The sequence below is a fragment of the Stylophora pistillata genome, chromosome 1 (genome assembly GCF_964205215.1).
Source record: "Stylophora pistillata chromosome 1, jaStyPist1.2, whole genome shotgun sequence".
Classification (NCBI taxonomy): Eukaryota; Metazoa; Cnidaria; class Anthozoa; order Scleractinia; family Pocilloporidae; genus Stylophora; species Stylophora pistillata.
This window is the reverse complement of record NC_142519.1, coordinates 51,952,660-51,968,612: the sequence shown is the minus strand read 5'-3', so window position 1 is coordinate 51,968,612 and position 15,953 is coordinate 51,952,660.

Below are 15,953 nucleotides of genomic sequence, written 5' to 3'. Positions count from 1 at the left end.
GACCCGGAGAAAAACCCTCGGAGCAAGGACGAGAACCAACAAGAAACTCAACCCACATGAGACGCCAGGTCCGGGAATCGAACCCGGGCCACAGTGGTGGGAGGCGAGTGCTCTCACCACTGCGCCATCCCTGCTCCCCAAGAGTTAACTCGCGTTAAAATAGACATCAAGGTTGCGGCTTCAAAATTGACTTTAAGTTTTTGTCGAAAACCAAGATTGAAATGTCAAAGGTTCAAAAAGAGTAAGCGCCATTTATTATCTATTCATTTACTTTATCTTTTATCTTATTTTTACTTGTACCTTGTGGCCAGAAATATCCGGAAGTTAACTTGCGCGTTTCCTCTCTTTGGCGCTTTCTCACATTGTCATTTTTTATTTGCGCATGTTTCAGTGCGTTATAAATTTCGTAGGGGAAGGATTTTTCACAGCCTGTTACTGTCTAAGTAATCTTTGTTTCGATTTGTTGGATGTTTTTCGAAACCTGCGATGCTAGATATGGAAAAGAAACTAGATAATTTAGGGTTTGAAGTGATATTCAATCCGCCTGGGCACTGGGATTGCTTCTATACCTTGGCTGCAAAGGCTCTGGGCATTGAAACCCAGAGCATGAAGAACATGACTCTTATTTCTCAATGTTTTGGGAAATGTACAAATTCACTTCTTTTGTGCGGTACAATACAACTGTAAACGAAATATGCAAATCAAGATCTCAGACGAAAGTCCGGAGAAAACCGTCAAAACTTGCTGAAGACTTTCGGATTATTACACGGTCCTAAATACGCTACAATAAAAATGGTGATTATTATTCTTTAATATATTCATTTATGTATCTTTTTTGTTTTTGTTTTTGTTTTTTTTGCGATGTACACTCGACTGTTTAGGTTCTATGGGTCTTTAGCGGTCCAAAGTCCTAGTCAAGAGATACGAAAATCCGTTTGCTTTTTTGCACCTTTTATTTCATGTGGCGAAGTGTTAGCTTTTCTTCCAGCCCACAACATTATTCTACTCATTTCATCTATCTTGGCCTATTCCGGGGTGTTAGCTTTGAAACGCTATTTATTTTATTTTTACTTTAGATTATTGCTTAACCGCCTATTGTCTATGCTTAGTTAATGTTTATCTACGTCACGGATTATTTTTGTCGATTACTGTAATTGGTGTGAAAATGTTACGCAATTAATGTCAGTCATTCGCTCATATCACGGGCTTGCGACAAAGAGAGAACCATGTTTTGATCGCTGTCAAGAGGTCGTGCGCTCCGCTACTCAGTGTAAAATTGTTTTGTCTACTCCGCTACCCGCGCTTTTCAAATACGCTAGGAGCTCTACCAAAGTAAGTTACCTATATTGTTTATGCTCGATTTAGTTTATCGTTTCCTTCATTATTAGTTCAGTTGATTTCAAGAATAGGTCATTGTGCTGTGTCATCGTTTGTAAGTCAATTAATTAGCTTCGTTTCATTTTCTGTTACCTTCTAGTTCGAACCACACACACATAATTCTACCACATTTGCTATCGCAATCACACCAAGTATTCAGCAACTACCTTATTTATCGCTACCTGGCTACGTTCCATTTTGTATCACATAAAATTAAAACACCTGGGATTGTTACACGTGGTGCTTGTGCGTTCGTTTTGGGATTCTATGTACTGGCTATCCTTCCACTGCTAAGCGACGCTACCCTGTGATTCTCTGGAATTCACATAGGGAGGTGGTCCATAATGAGGGTGGTGTCCTTTAAGTTATTTTTTCAGTATTTAGGATGATTTGTGCACCATGTTGTCACCTTATGCATCTGTTTAAGATTTTTTTCTTAGCATTTTCCCCCACCAAGCCTAGGTTATGCAAACTTCTGAGCGATATTCCAGACAAAACCCTGCTTTTCTCAATTGGAATTTACTACACTAAACCCTAAAGAGAAAGCATTGTTTCACTGCAAACTCATCTCTTTTGGAATTACGTTTGTTCAAAAAAAAAGAAAAAAGGAAAGAAAAAAAAAGGGGAAAAAATAAATCAGTGAAACATTCTTCTTTTTTTCGGAATGAGGACGGAAATTTTAAATTGAGTAAAGCCGGGACAAGAGGAGTGCGATGCGAGTTGTCCACGCCTGAAATAATCTTATTACATCCATCACCGCCGCCCGTTTCATCTGTCGGTTGCTCATAATAAGCATTTCTCGTAATTTGACCTATTTAGCGGTTTGTTTGCAATTATATTCGGTTAAACTTCATTCTATTTAAACCCTATCCGAATTTAACTTATTTACTTGTATTCTCATAGAGAAGAAACTTTAGTCAACTCTCTCACGATACCAAAAGCCCGCGCTTAACCTGTTCGAAAAGCGAAAGAAAAGAAAAACGTCGTTGGTAAACACAGTTTTTAAATAGAAATGAAATTCAATGAGAACTAAACCCGAGAAGACTTTAAATATGTGACATTTACCTAAAAAGCCATTTGCGAAGAAATACGAAATTCTAAATTCTTGATCGTAATGGCGGCCGTCTAGAAAAATTTCTGCTTCAAATTTCTTTGGAGAGGAGTATGATTAAGAAAAACATTCGCTGTCAGATGCAGTTATTGACCATACAATGCACGATTAAGAAGTCTAAGGCTCGTCAAACACGACTATTAGTGACTCAGTCACGATTAATAGCCGTACTTTCCATGATTATTAATTGTAGTGGAACACTCTTTGCGACTAATAATGGCAAGAAAAGCCCTTTGCCATTAACAATCTTAATTTTAGGACTTGACGCCAAATAATCGTTGAATTTTTCTCTCCGCAAATTAATTTTCAATCTTAATTGTATATAACATCATGTCTAATGTTGCGTGCGCACTCTTTTTAAGTTTCCTCATCGCATTTATCGTAGTGATTGTCACGTTAAACGTTCAGTTAACTTGACTCGTAATTTAGTTTTTCAGTTGTTCAGTTAATTTTAGCCAGGCTAATTAGTTATTGTAATTGCTCACCCGTTCAGTTTTTCCACATATATACCTTAGTTACGGAGGCAGTCAAGGCATAAGTTTTATGAATATTCACATAAGTTATGTGAATATTCACATCAGCATAAATGTTTTGACTTTTTGCAGCTTGCTTGTGTTGTCGTTCGTTTGTGAAAAGTTTTACCAGTCTGGCTAATAATGAGGTAAGACGATTGACGTTGGGATGTTGTGAACAAGGTATGAATAGGGCTTGATTTTTATTAGCTCTAATGGTTCGAATCAAAAATCCTTTTTGTATTGTAATCGGTTTCTGTGCCACGTTGATATTACTTAAGGGCTATGGGGTGTCCTAGGAGAGTAAATGGGCACTGGTGCGAGAGGGTAGAGATATGTCTAATTCTGCACAGGAAAGAGCGAAACAAGGAACTAGCTCAATGGATAGAGCGCTGGACTGTTGTGCGGGAGGTCGAGGGTCCGAGCCCCGGCCTGACCAACACTCAAGGTCTTAAAATGATTGAGAAGAATATGCGACCTTTTTATAAGATCAGGAAATGGTTAGATATTCTAGTCTTCTCGGATAGAGACGAATAAATGGAGGTCCCGTCTGCTGCAAGGTTAGGGGTAGGAGACGTTAATTTCCCACGCACGAGATTACTGTGTGATGGATGTCCTCCCCTGGGGTGGGATGGGTGGGTTACTGGGCCCGCAGTAATTGATGTAAAGCTGTTGTGGTGTCCCTGCCTGTCGGAAAATTTAATAAATCAGATAGCTCCTGGCGCGGAACTGTGTTCTGTACTACATCTAAACATCATTTAAAAACTTTGATGAAGTCCCTGAATGCAGCTAGAGCTGCAAAGAGCTGGAGCTCGGACAATTCATTAAATGTTAACTTATGAATGTGTTACTTACAGGTGATACAACTTGGAGTTGTAAGTGAAGACTCCAAACGGTAGCTCCTTAATTTGGATATTATTCAAGGACCTAAGAAATGGAGATAGCTTAATTAAAGATCTCTCCTTGATTCCAAGAGTTAGTCGATGTCACTGAGTCCTTTTCACCATTTTTTGTAAAAATTGAGCTAGATAACTTGAACTGGGTATGTGTCAAAGTAGGATTTTAAGAATGTTGCGAATTCTCTTAATGAACAAAAATGTAGCAAATTAGTAAACTCCTAACATTTTAAACACATTTAAAGTGTTTCGTATAAAACTTCTTTCAAAATAGAAAATAATCCCAAATTTGTTTACAAATTCTTCATCATGTGGCACGTTGGGAGCGAGGCAAAGTTTAGAGGCTGTTGCGGATGAATGATTAACTGACGCGTTGTCAGCCGATACGCAAGGTGAAAATTTTGCATCTCACGTTTCATTGACTAAATATTACAAAAGTGTGGGAGTGTAAGATTTGGGGGGAATACCTACGTCGTTAAATAGCTACAGTAGGCTGAGGTACCAATTGGAACCCAAGTCCCAATAGCAAGAATAGTAATTTAGGTGTGCATTCAACATTTTGTTTCCTCTTTGCGTTTTATTTTTTGTTTTTGTTTTTTGTTTTTGTTTTTGTTTTTTGTTTTTGTTTTTGTTTTTTGTTTTTTTGTTTTTTTGTTTCGTTTTTGTTTCGCTTTCGTTATGTTTGTTGGTCCATCTGGAAAAAAAATGAAGTTGTGTTTTTCATCCTTTTCTCTGTGCTGAAGATGTCTGACTGAGCATTCCTTGAACCTTGCAAAATATCTGCACCCTTGATACATTTTGGTCTGGTGCACTTATTCTAGAGTATCTGACATTGAGAAAATGCCAACTAACTGCAAGTGATCTTTACCAATAAAACAAGAAGCCCAACTAAACACAACAGAAATAAGGAGTACGTTTCGCCATTGCAATTGAAAAACGGTACGAATCTTTTCTTACAGCAAAACACATGGTGATATGTGGTCTTTTCATGCATTTTAATTCGGTGGATCCAAATTTTTATTTCTTTCCCTCGAGAATGATAAGTTTCCCAGCCTATCGAGCCTGATTATTATTGTGGAGATCTCTGCTTAAATAGTAGAGTTGAGAGAGTTCCAAGAATTTAAGGTTTGACTTAACTTTTGAAACCAATCAAAGTCAACTTGTGATAAAATTTAACAGAAAGCACAATTTGGGTTTATTACGTCAGATTAAAAGTTGTTATTGAGTTTGTAGTATGGCCTGGCTAACCTGTGTTACATGCACAAAATATTGATAGAAAGAACCACTTCCTGGAGTTAAGATCCTTGTCTCAAGGACATAGGGATGACGTATTTTTAACAATCTTTAAGGAGTAAGTGCTCTCTTTTGAGATCTTTACTTACTCATTTTGAAAAAAAATAGGTCTTACTACGAGAAACTTCAGTCACCTTAAAGTAAGGACTGTTATAAGTTTTAGGCAGTATTTGTCACTCACTGTCAGTGTATATTCCTTGTTTTGAGAACTGATAGTTACTCTCAATTTGAGTGATATCAATCCTCATCTTTAGAACTTCTTGTTCCTCACTCCAGGACGCATTTTTAAGAAAAAAAAATCCTTAATTCAAGGTATTTCGAAACATATAAACTTAACAGTGCACTAATAACATACGTATACACAGTGCGAGTTACACCATTGAAGAAAGAGCATATCGATTGATTGAACTTATGCTTGAGCTTCTTTCACTGCAGTTCCCACTTGTGAACCACTTTCCAACGTCGATACAGCTCCAGGAATACCTAACAAGCCTAAAAAAAGCCACTTTACGAGCAGTTGACCGTGAGCGACACTTCAATATCGGACTATCGGTGAGCAGCGACTCGAGTCGTTTGAGCCCGCGTTTGAAATTACCAAAAGATCAGCGTTTTAAATGTAAAATATATAGGTTGATAAAGTTTCAGAAGTCTTTAACAAAATGCTGCGGTGGCTTTACAGTAAATAGCGGGGCGGTAAATGTCGATCCCAGGCTAACGACGCAGGTGGTTCAAAACCGCCTTCCATATTACATTTTGCGTTTTGCTTAACTTTTCTTTGTTTTCTTTTTGGACACAATAATCATTTTCCTGGATTTATACATTTAAAAATAGAAGTATTGACGCCATAGCTGAGATATACGCTGCAAGAGATCAAAGTTTTTCGGAGATTGGGCAAACTTTAATTAATTCACAAATGAAAAACGTTTACTTTTGTACTCTTTCAAGATTATCATTGGCTTCTTTTTCACCCCAACACTATTCTTAGCAACAAAGGTCACCATTTCGTTTGTTTATCACTCGCCAAAAACTATCAAATGCGTTCAAAAGCCTAAAATAGAAAAAAGTTTACAGGAATCGACCAATCGAGCGAGCGAGCGAGCGCCATTCATCACATCATACCTACAACTCGCTCTTACGCAAGCGCAATTCACGAGTTAATAAAGGGCTAGTGATTGTCCTGAAAGAGTAAATAGGAACTGGGACAAGGGGGCTGAGATCTATCTATTTTCGCACGGGAAGACAGAGAAACCACTAACTCCAGTTACCACCTGCTACGGGACTGAGAAAATGGTACTGAAGTAACATCATTTAAAAAATTTTATGAAGACCCTTAATGCAACTGAAGCTGCATGGAGCTGAAGTTTAGAAAAACAATACGATACTCAGATAATTTTTTCAAATAGCCAACTTTCTTCAGTCCAGCATATGCATTCGTTGCATGCAAAAAGGTCAAAATCAATTATTTTTATCATGATTGCTTGCGTTAAGGGAAAAAACCCGTGGAAAGTGATCCTATTACTTGTTTTGAAACTAAATTAGATAAGTAACGATTCAAATCGCATTTCTGGTAAAACACAAAACCGTGATTTGAAGATTAAGATAAATTTGTCCCCCGGAACAGTTTTTTATAGGCATTGTGGTTGGTATTATAACCTTTGACTGGGTGGCTGATACGGGTTGAATAAATTAGATTAATAAAAAATAAACAGCGTCCCTTCAACAACCTTTTTGAAACCTGTGGTACTGATGACAATGAGAATGGTATTTCTATGACAGTGTGGAACCGGGTTTTTGGTGAATAATCTGAGTAAATTTAGATGTTAATGTTTTTAGCCTGTTATGGGGTCAGTATTAGTCCCTTAAAATTTTGTGTCGTGTAGCGCGCAATAGATGTTTTTTTACACACAACTCGCACAGCTCGACAAATCGAATGAATAAATAATTACGCAGTTGTTTTGATGTTGTTTAAGTGTAAACGTTCATTGGGGTTTTGAAATGGTTTTTCCTTTTTTCTTTATAGAATAGTTCGTTATTAATGGTCATTAAGATGTGTTCGCTTATGAAAACGAATTAGATGTCCTCAGAGAGCGGAATTGGTCACCTACCATAGTTAGAAATCTTATTCAAGTACCCAGTAACTGATGAAAAAAGATGCTTACCTCTGTTTAACTCACACGCTCTAACAATGCCACTCTCTTTTAATCTCATATTATGGCTGTCGGAGACCCCTGAACTTAAACACCCTAATACTCAGCTTTTAATTAACAATTGGTTTATGCTTTAGCGTGCGCTATCGAGTTATGGAGCACGCGGGAAGTTTGGAGAGCACGAAAGAAGCGTAATAATTGCCGCAGGCAATACCTGAGAGCAACTCTAGCTTCTTGAGAGCTCTCCAAACTTCCCACGTGCTCCATAACTCGATAGTGCACAGCTCAAAGCGTGAACCAATTGTTTTAGAACATAGCCGATTGAATTGTGCATCCAATCCGAAGCGAAAAACGGACAACAATATCAATTGAAGCGAATCGTGACAGCGCCGATACCGAGTCTCCTTTTCCGTTGTTTTTCTCTTTTTCTGCCTCATTTAAGAACTCTGGCCAAAGGGAACAGGTCGACAAATTGTCTTCGTTTTGGAACTAGTAGGCCGAGTCTCTGTTTGTGTCCATTATTGTCGCGATGTATATTATTTTTCCCCGCGCTAAGAATAGCCGCTCGCGCGAAAAAAAAATTTCTTGCGAAGCGATTTGCTCACGCTATCAGCGTGCACTATCGGGATTTTGAGCACGCTTACGTATACTGAATTTGATTGCGTGGCTCTGCTAGCTATGTTCTAACAAAAATTGGAGTTTTGCAAACTCTTTCTGAAGCAAGAAATCAAAGAAGGAGCTTAACACCTATGTTAATGAGATTGCACTGTTAATAAAGAGATTTAGAGGTCATATTCTAAACAATCTGTCAAATATAAGCTTATGAATGTATTACTTACAGGTGAGTCAAATTGGAGTTGTTATTAAAGGCTCCAAGTGGTAGCTCCTTGATTTTATTTCCATTAAAGTACCTAAGGAATGGAAATAACTAAGTTTAAGATATATGCGTTATTAACCAAGCGTGAGGTCAAGATGGCCGGATATCCAGCCATCTTGACCGAACAAGCTTGGTTAATAAAGGATTTATCATATTGCAAAAAGATTTCGCTTTATTTAGAATTAATAATAACCCGTTTGCTTCGAGTGCAGGGAAGGAAAGCCAGCTGTGTTTGCAGTACAACAAACTCACGAGAGTCGTTTCTGTTTTATTTGTTTCGACTATCTTCTAACGCTTTTTGCGTTTCTGTGCTGTAATTGTCCAAGAGTTACGAAAGTAGTTCTTATTCTATTTCTTTCATGAGCGGGATCAAGGTGGGTAATCCCGAGTGGGCAAGAAGGGCCGATCTTTCCCGCTCCGGCAGCCAATCAGAACACAAGATTCGCTTCACCTTTCCCACGGGCGCTGCTTGCGATGTAATAAGTAACCTTAATGGGTGGTCATGATTCCTAGAGTGAGTCCATGTTATTGCGTCCTTTTAGAAAAGAGCTCGGGAACTGGAGCTAAAGTTCTATTTCATTAACACATGTACATATTTTCTAGCAAATGTGATGAAAGGCGTTTTCTGTATTTTTGTACTTCAGCTTTTTAATCAGAGGCGGTAGCACTATATATTGACCTCCTTAATTACAACTTTCATAAGCGGAAGAAGCAGCAATGGAGAAGTCCTCCCGATTTTGAGCTCTAAAAGTTACCAAAAGAAAGTCTCGGTGTTTGAACCTGGAAGCCTAAAAGTACATAGCACAAAGATAAGTGTGCTGTTCATGTTTTCGAAATTAGAAAGCTGCACGGGACAAAAAAAATGCCTTTTTACTAGAACTGAATAGTGTGTTAAAAGATTACGATTTTAACCGAGTGCAAATTAACAAAAATCATTGATAAGCCAGTGCAGTGTTAACTAATTTACTCTCGAAATATTTGACATCTGACCTCTCCGTATAATTTCAAACCGTTCACAAAAGCTCACGAGTAAAGAAATTGCGAAAGATGAAAATGGGTAAACTAGCTGTATGGGTTCAGTTGTGATTAGACATCGAGAGAAAGTACCACATCACAATCGTTTGCTTTGAAGGTGCGTGTTTGTGCTATTCCATTCAAAATGCAAATGTATCTATCGTGTTTAGAGAGATTTTCTCGACTCTGCAGTGTGGCTCCCAACAGCATCCGCAATGTATTTGGAATCAGTTAACAACTTCAAAAGATTGTTGTTGAGATCATAGACACGATTTAAAAAGTTAAAGGAAAAAAAATTGGACCCTTTACGAGAGGCGATCTGTCCAATACCTCTCCACGGAACTAGACAAATTAAACCTATTCACGCAATGATGAATGCGCCCGAAACCTATTTAATTCTCCCGTAGAGGGCAACTAGTACAAAAATTAAATCGAGAAAGGCTGAACTAACCAAACCACAGTTCTCTTAATATAACCACACTGTTAACTTTCTTTAAAGCGTAATCTTAGGTGAGCAGTTTTGACAAGATTTTCATGTCGTGACTGAGCCCTGATAAGGGCTAACTACTCCTGGGGGATAAAAAACATCTGGGATCTTATGATCACATGGCATTAAGTCTTACTCACTTTTACTTACCCCGTTAACAAGGAATCATCAAGTGAGAAAGTTTGAAATGTGTTGTTAGAGAGAGCTTTCAACTTGCCCCACCCTCCCCTCCCACACTCCTCCCTCCTTGACCAGTGTCCAATTTTTTCTAAATATATCAACTTTAAAATCATTCTCCGTATTACAATTTTCGCCCAGACACATACTTGTTTTATTTCATGAGTAACACACCGTCTCTTCGCTCCTTACAATTAGAATGTTCTTTGCCTAGCATATGAGAGAATCGCTCAGACTGGGCGTCTATAATCCCCTCGGCGGATAAAGTGGCTCGTGTCTCTGGGATATTAAAAGAATCGTCTTGCTATCTAATTTTTAAATTGAATCAGCTCTTTGCTAGTCTAAAAAACGGAAACAGTCACGACGGACAAATTCCAAGAATCAGCAATATTACTTTAGTAGGATTGCTGATTTGAGCAAACAAGACGCTCCAACTAAAATTTCGGTAAGGACAGGTGTCAATCAGCCACAGTTCAAAAACCAGGCGTCTGTGTATTATGAAAAACAGTGGAGTTGCCGGCGGTTTGGATTCTCTATTCTATAACCTCAAACTGCCTCCACACGAGTATGTTACTGGGTAAATGGCGATCTCTAAAACTGCGAGAAACACCCACACGAATTAAATTAAATGAAGAACTGTGATCTTGGAAGCCCGGTCCAAAATGTCAATAAATGTCACTGTCAAGCTATATTTGTGCGGCACCCAAGTTAAATTATTTCTGAGATTGCCATCAAAATGGGAAAGGCATTCACCAGACTGAAATAACTCGGACTGTTATCGTGTATTAATGAATTCATTAATAAAATCTTCCCTTTGTCACTTTATTGCTATTTTCATGTCTCTAGCTATCTGTGAGTCTTACTAAAGAATAAAAATTTAGAGGGGGAGGGTAGTTGTCAAAAGCCTTGCAGGGCTCAATTTGGGATTAGAACACAAAGTGCAGGTAAGGGGAGTGGTCAGTTTTTACATTATCAGGTTAGTGCAAAATGTTTTGGGCTCAGCAAGACCAGTGCCATCTGGCTACTTGCCCCAGGGTGCTGAAGGGCAATGAAAATGCTGGTCACTTGACTTGTGCTAACCCTAACCCTAACCCAACTGTAAACCTAACGTCAAAATACAGGAAAAAGGTCAATGGAACTGAAGCGATTCCTGCAACACCAACCCTAACCATAGGTTTAAGTCGAGACTCGCCATAGCTGTCTCCTGAGGGTGTCAAATACCTTAGTCAGGTGATTTTAATTTTTTTCTTAAAGTTACTTATGAAATCTATAGGGTCGTCTATTTGAGGTTCCATTTACCTAAAAAGCAATTATTTGGGTCTCGTTCCAGTCTAAATATTGTCAATGAAATCAAGGAAGCCGTCGAGGCTCCGTGTAGCGGTGCAAGTGTTTCCAACAAGTTCTTTATCGAGTTCAAGTGATGTTTCGCCATATATAAATCTCCGTAACGTGCTGTGCACTCTTTGTCGCACATTGTCTGAGATCCCTAACTCGCGGCCGACATATATCGAACAGAAGGTCTGGTTATCACTTCTAGTGATAGTCATATCCAGCGTATGGTTACAATCAGTGATCGCTTCTGGCAGGTCTACGTTCAATAAGGCACGGCTCTAGAAACTACAAAACTCGGTCAAAATCACCTTTTTGATATACTTTATACAAATCAAACGAGAAATATAATACTTTTTATCGATTTCTCTCACCTGGATGAATTCTGAAATAAGTGCCAGCTTTCTTGACATAAAGTGGATTGTTTTCAGCTAAATTTAATTATTGGGACTCAATAATCCAGAAAAAAAAACACGCTCTAACCTGTTGCATACAATTCGTATTGGGAACGTTTATGGTGCAGACTTTTTCGGCAAAGGTCAGCTTCTCGTCCTCGTTTGGTGGGGGGATGGAGTTTGTGAAAAGGGACCGATGGGGCATGGGGGCGGTGATGTAGAATTTGACCGGCGGTGTTTGTTTTACTCGCCAGGCGTTGACTTTTTTTTTTCTCCACCGACTTTATATTTTTCATTTGCAAGTAGTGGAATTCTGCCCGAAACTGTCTCAGTCCGTCCCATTACTCGCATGGATGTTACAGCAGTATATAAAGATTTATGTTGGTTGCGGGTACTTACAGTTCTCTGAGCCATGTAGTCCTTTTCAAAACTTCCAGGGGTAAGTTCTTAAACTGATTATTGGACAAGTCCCTTTTAACAAGAAATCATTGCATCAGGTGGTTAGATTTGCACTGTTAGATAATGCCTAGAGCTTTACACGAACGACTCTCACCGGGTGGAGAGGGCTCAAAAATTTGCTGATTTAATTTTCACCTTGAAATACATAAGTAAGGATAGGCCTGAACGTTACCAAATATCAGTTAACTATGATTTCCTCTCTCATCTGAGACAAATAACATTGGTCGATGAGATCTGAAAGAAGGCTTCCTTGATAAATAAGAAGTGGAACTCTCCATATAACTAGCTAAGATAAAACTATTTGGTAGAAATATTATATAGACAGATAATTCAAGATTTTTCTGGATTGGAACAACAAAAGGTAATAGTTTAGCCGGCTCTCGATTGCCCTCTTCCCCTCCCCCCTCACTCATACGACTCATACATCGACGACTGTTTTAAATAGCTACATAAATAATTAAGTCGACATTGTATTAGAAATCATACTTCACTTCAAAAGCCACTCCCCCTAACCCTCCTTGAAATATTTTATTGCCGCTACTTTCGCTAAAATGTTTACAATCCCATCGATAAAATTTACGTCCCTGACAATGAAAATAAAGCAATAGTATCTAACGCTTACCAAAGACTTAATAACGAATATTTCGATAAACTGAAGCTTTTCACACATTGTTCTATCGATTTGTGTCCATTTTCTCTTGTGAAGGTCAGTTTATTTATTCATATAACATGAATATACCCAACGGGAACAACCGATTCTGAATGGTCCAAACGAGTTAATTTTTAAAGCAAAATGACCACATTTTCTATCAGTTTACTGGCGTAATAACCTACGCGGTGCGTAAGAAGTCGCAATGGGGTTTACGTCAGCGGTCAAAATTAAAGAAACCCAACGCTCTCTGACCTTTTAGATTTTGTCGGCCTTTGCCAGTATTCAAAAGTGAAGCAGTCGAGACGGACAAAATCCTAGAATCAACGAGTCTTTTTTTCATGGAATTGCTGATTTTAGCAATAAGAGACTCCAACTAATGCTTCGGTAAGGACGGCTGATAATTAGGCCTTTATAGATTATAATAGTAAAAGTAGCATATTATGCTAGTAGCGCTGCTTTTTTTTTTGGATAAATTATGCTAAAATTATGCTCTTTTTTCCAAATTATGCCCCTTTTTTTAAAACTATGCTCTTTGAAAGAAATGCAGATAAGTCTAAAAAATACATTTTTGATTAGAAACCGTTGGTATACAAGAAAGAAACGCAACAAATCCACAATGAAATTCAAATAAACATGTGGTTCATGTTAACATGCAGACTAGTACTGGAATATACTCTCTTGTAGCTTATCTGCGAGTTGCCTGATGAGAGGTACTGGGACCAACATGGCGTACAATGTGACTTCCGGTTCCGGTGCACCCTAAACCCGGGCTCAGACCGTTTCAGACGCCGCTCAGTGATTCACAGTGAGCTGCAAATGCTACTACTTGAACTAAGACTTAAAAAATCGAATAACGTCACCAAGTGCTTGGCAGAAGAGATGACCAATAATCAAATTGTAGCATCAAAAATGATCCGATAATTATCAAAATATGTGAGTTATGCTTGCATTGCTAGTTGACAAATTATGCCAGTTTGCTCAAATTATGCCAAAAATTATGCTAGCATAATCTATAAAGGCCTATTGTCAATCAGCCACAATTAAAAAAAAAATACCGACAATGAAGTTGCGGCGGTTTGTTCGATTTTTTTTAACCGATTTCTCTTGCCTTGAAGTAAATAGTTAACTATTATTTCATCTCTCATCTGAGAAAAATAACATTGCTCGATTAGCTTTGAAGGAAGGTTTTTCGATGAATATGAAGGACTCTCCATGCAACTAGCCATGATAAAACTCTTTGATAAGAGTATTATATAGACAGTTTTATGCCTTTTGAGATTTATTAAAAAAAAAAAATAAACAAACAAAAACAAATACTTTATGTCAGCGTAAAGAGTGGTACGTCACTCGCACCAATCAGATTGCCGCATTTTGCATTTTGGTGTGTCACAAACCAATCAGATTGCCTCATAAGGGTATATATCACTTGCTAATCAGATTGCCGCACTTTTAAAATTTGGTGTATTACAAACTAGTTAGATTGCCGCATTAGAGTACGAATCACGTTCCAACCAGATCAGAGCATTGGGGTTGTTGCTGCGCAAATCAGAATGCCGTCCCTCATGCCAATCATGTCAGGAAATAAGGGTACCACGATACGTTGCGGAGGAATCAACCCAAGTTTAACACACATCAAGAATGACATTAACAAGACTCGTGAGCTCATCTACTCAGTGTAATGGTTCATGTCCTTCGTTAGGAAGTTTTCGCTATGATCGGTTGGGATCAGAAAGGTCGTCAGGCCGAAATGTTTCTACCATTTTCAAGTTCAAACCTGTTTTGTCCACCGGCCCGTCAATTACAACGCACGCAAAGTTTTGGAAGGCAATTTTTGCTAACCCGGGTAAAAATTGCGAAAAACATTTGCATAAATCATATTTGATTGTTAATCTTGTTTTTGCCTCGTGGTTGCTCTTTTTGCAAAGGTTGAAAAGACCAACAAGTTATATTGAATTTCTTCGTCGTTTGCCTTAGTAAATGTCGGTTTCTTTGCTTCTAAAAACTCTCCATCAATTAAATATTGTACTATCCAGCTACAATTACGTGTTTACTTTTTACTCGCCACTATGGACTAGACTTTTTCGGATAAAATGCCATTTTCCAGTAAACATCGTAAGTTTTATGACACATTGTACTTTTGATTTGTGTTAATTTTCCTCTAGATCTAATGAAGGTCACTTTATTTGTAATATGAATATAACAAACATGAATAACTAGTTCTGCACTCGACCGTTTAGTCGAAAGTTCTAGTCCAGAGATAGAAAAATCCGTTCGTTTCTTTTTCGCACCTTTTATTTTATTTGGCGAAGTGTTGCCTTTTGTTCCGGCTCATAACATTATTTTACTAATTTCACCTATCTTATCCCATTCCGGTGAGATGGTCCATACTGAGGGTGGTGTCCTTTAAAGTGCCTATAACACCAATTTTTTTGCATCAAATTATAAAATAGAAGCATGTAGAGGGTGTCTGGTAAGATTTGGGAGTGGTTCTGATGTGTCTTTGATATTTTACGAGGCGATAAAAGTCCGAAATTGTAGCGAACTTAGGCTTCCCGTATCTCTTCCCGCGTGAAAGAATACTCGTACCCAAATATTCGTGACGTCAAGGTAGTAAGACCAAGTTTATTAAATTAGAGAATCAAAGTGAGTGTGAAATCTATTGTTTACGATCTTTAAGCAAAAAAATGCTATTTTGGTGTGTAGTTTGGGTTTGTTCGAATACCCCTGACTCGAAAAAGAATATTTCGCTCCACGACATTCCTTTTGAGGGCGATTAAAGGCCAGAGGCTATGAAAAGGAGAAAGAGGTGGATTCAGTTTGTGAGCGCAGTGCGCTAACTGGACACTGACGGTGAATTCACGCATATGTTCAATACCGTAATTGTTTATTTCTGAGCCGATCCTGGCTATTAGCCGAGACCCTAAACTCTAAGCTTTCAGAAGCTGTTGGATTCTTATTAAAAATAAGCCACAAGGGGACAACGACTTCAAACTCACGCGTATGTTCAATACTGCAATCATTTGCCTTTAAGCAGATCCCGTCTATAAGCCGAGACCAAAAGTTTTGTTGAAATATTTTAAAAAGGTCCTCGAGAGTTGTCAACTGAGACGAATAATATACTTAAAATTTCAGCAAAGCGAGCTGTATTCAAAGTATCCTGTATTAGTTCAAACACCTCTGAAGTGGTTTTCGCCTTTTCGGGCATAGTAGTCACGATAAAAAGCAAC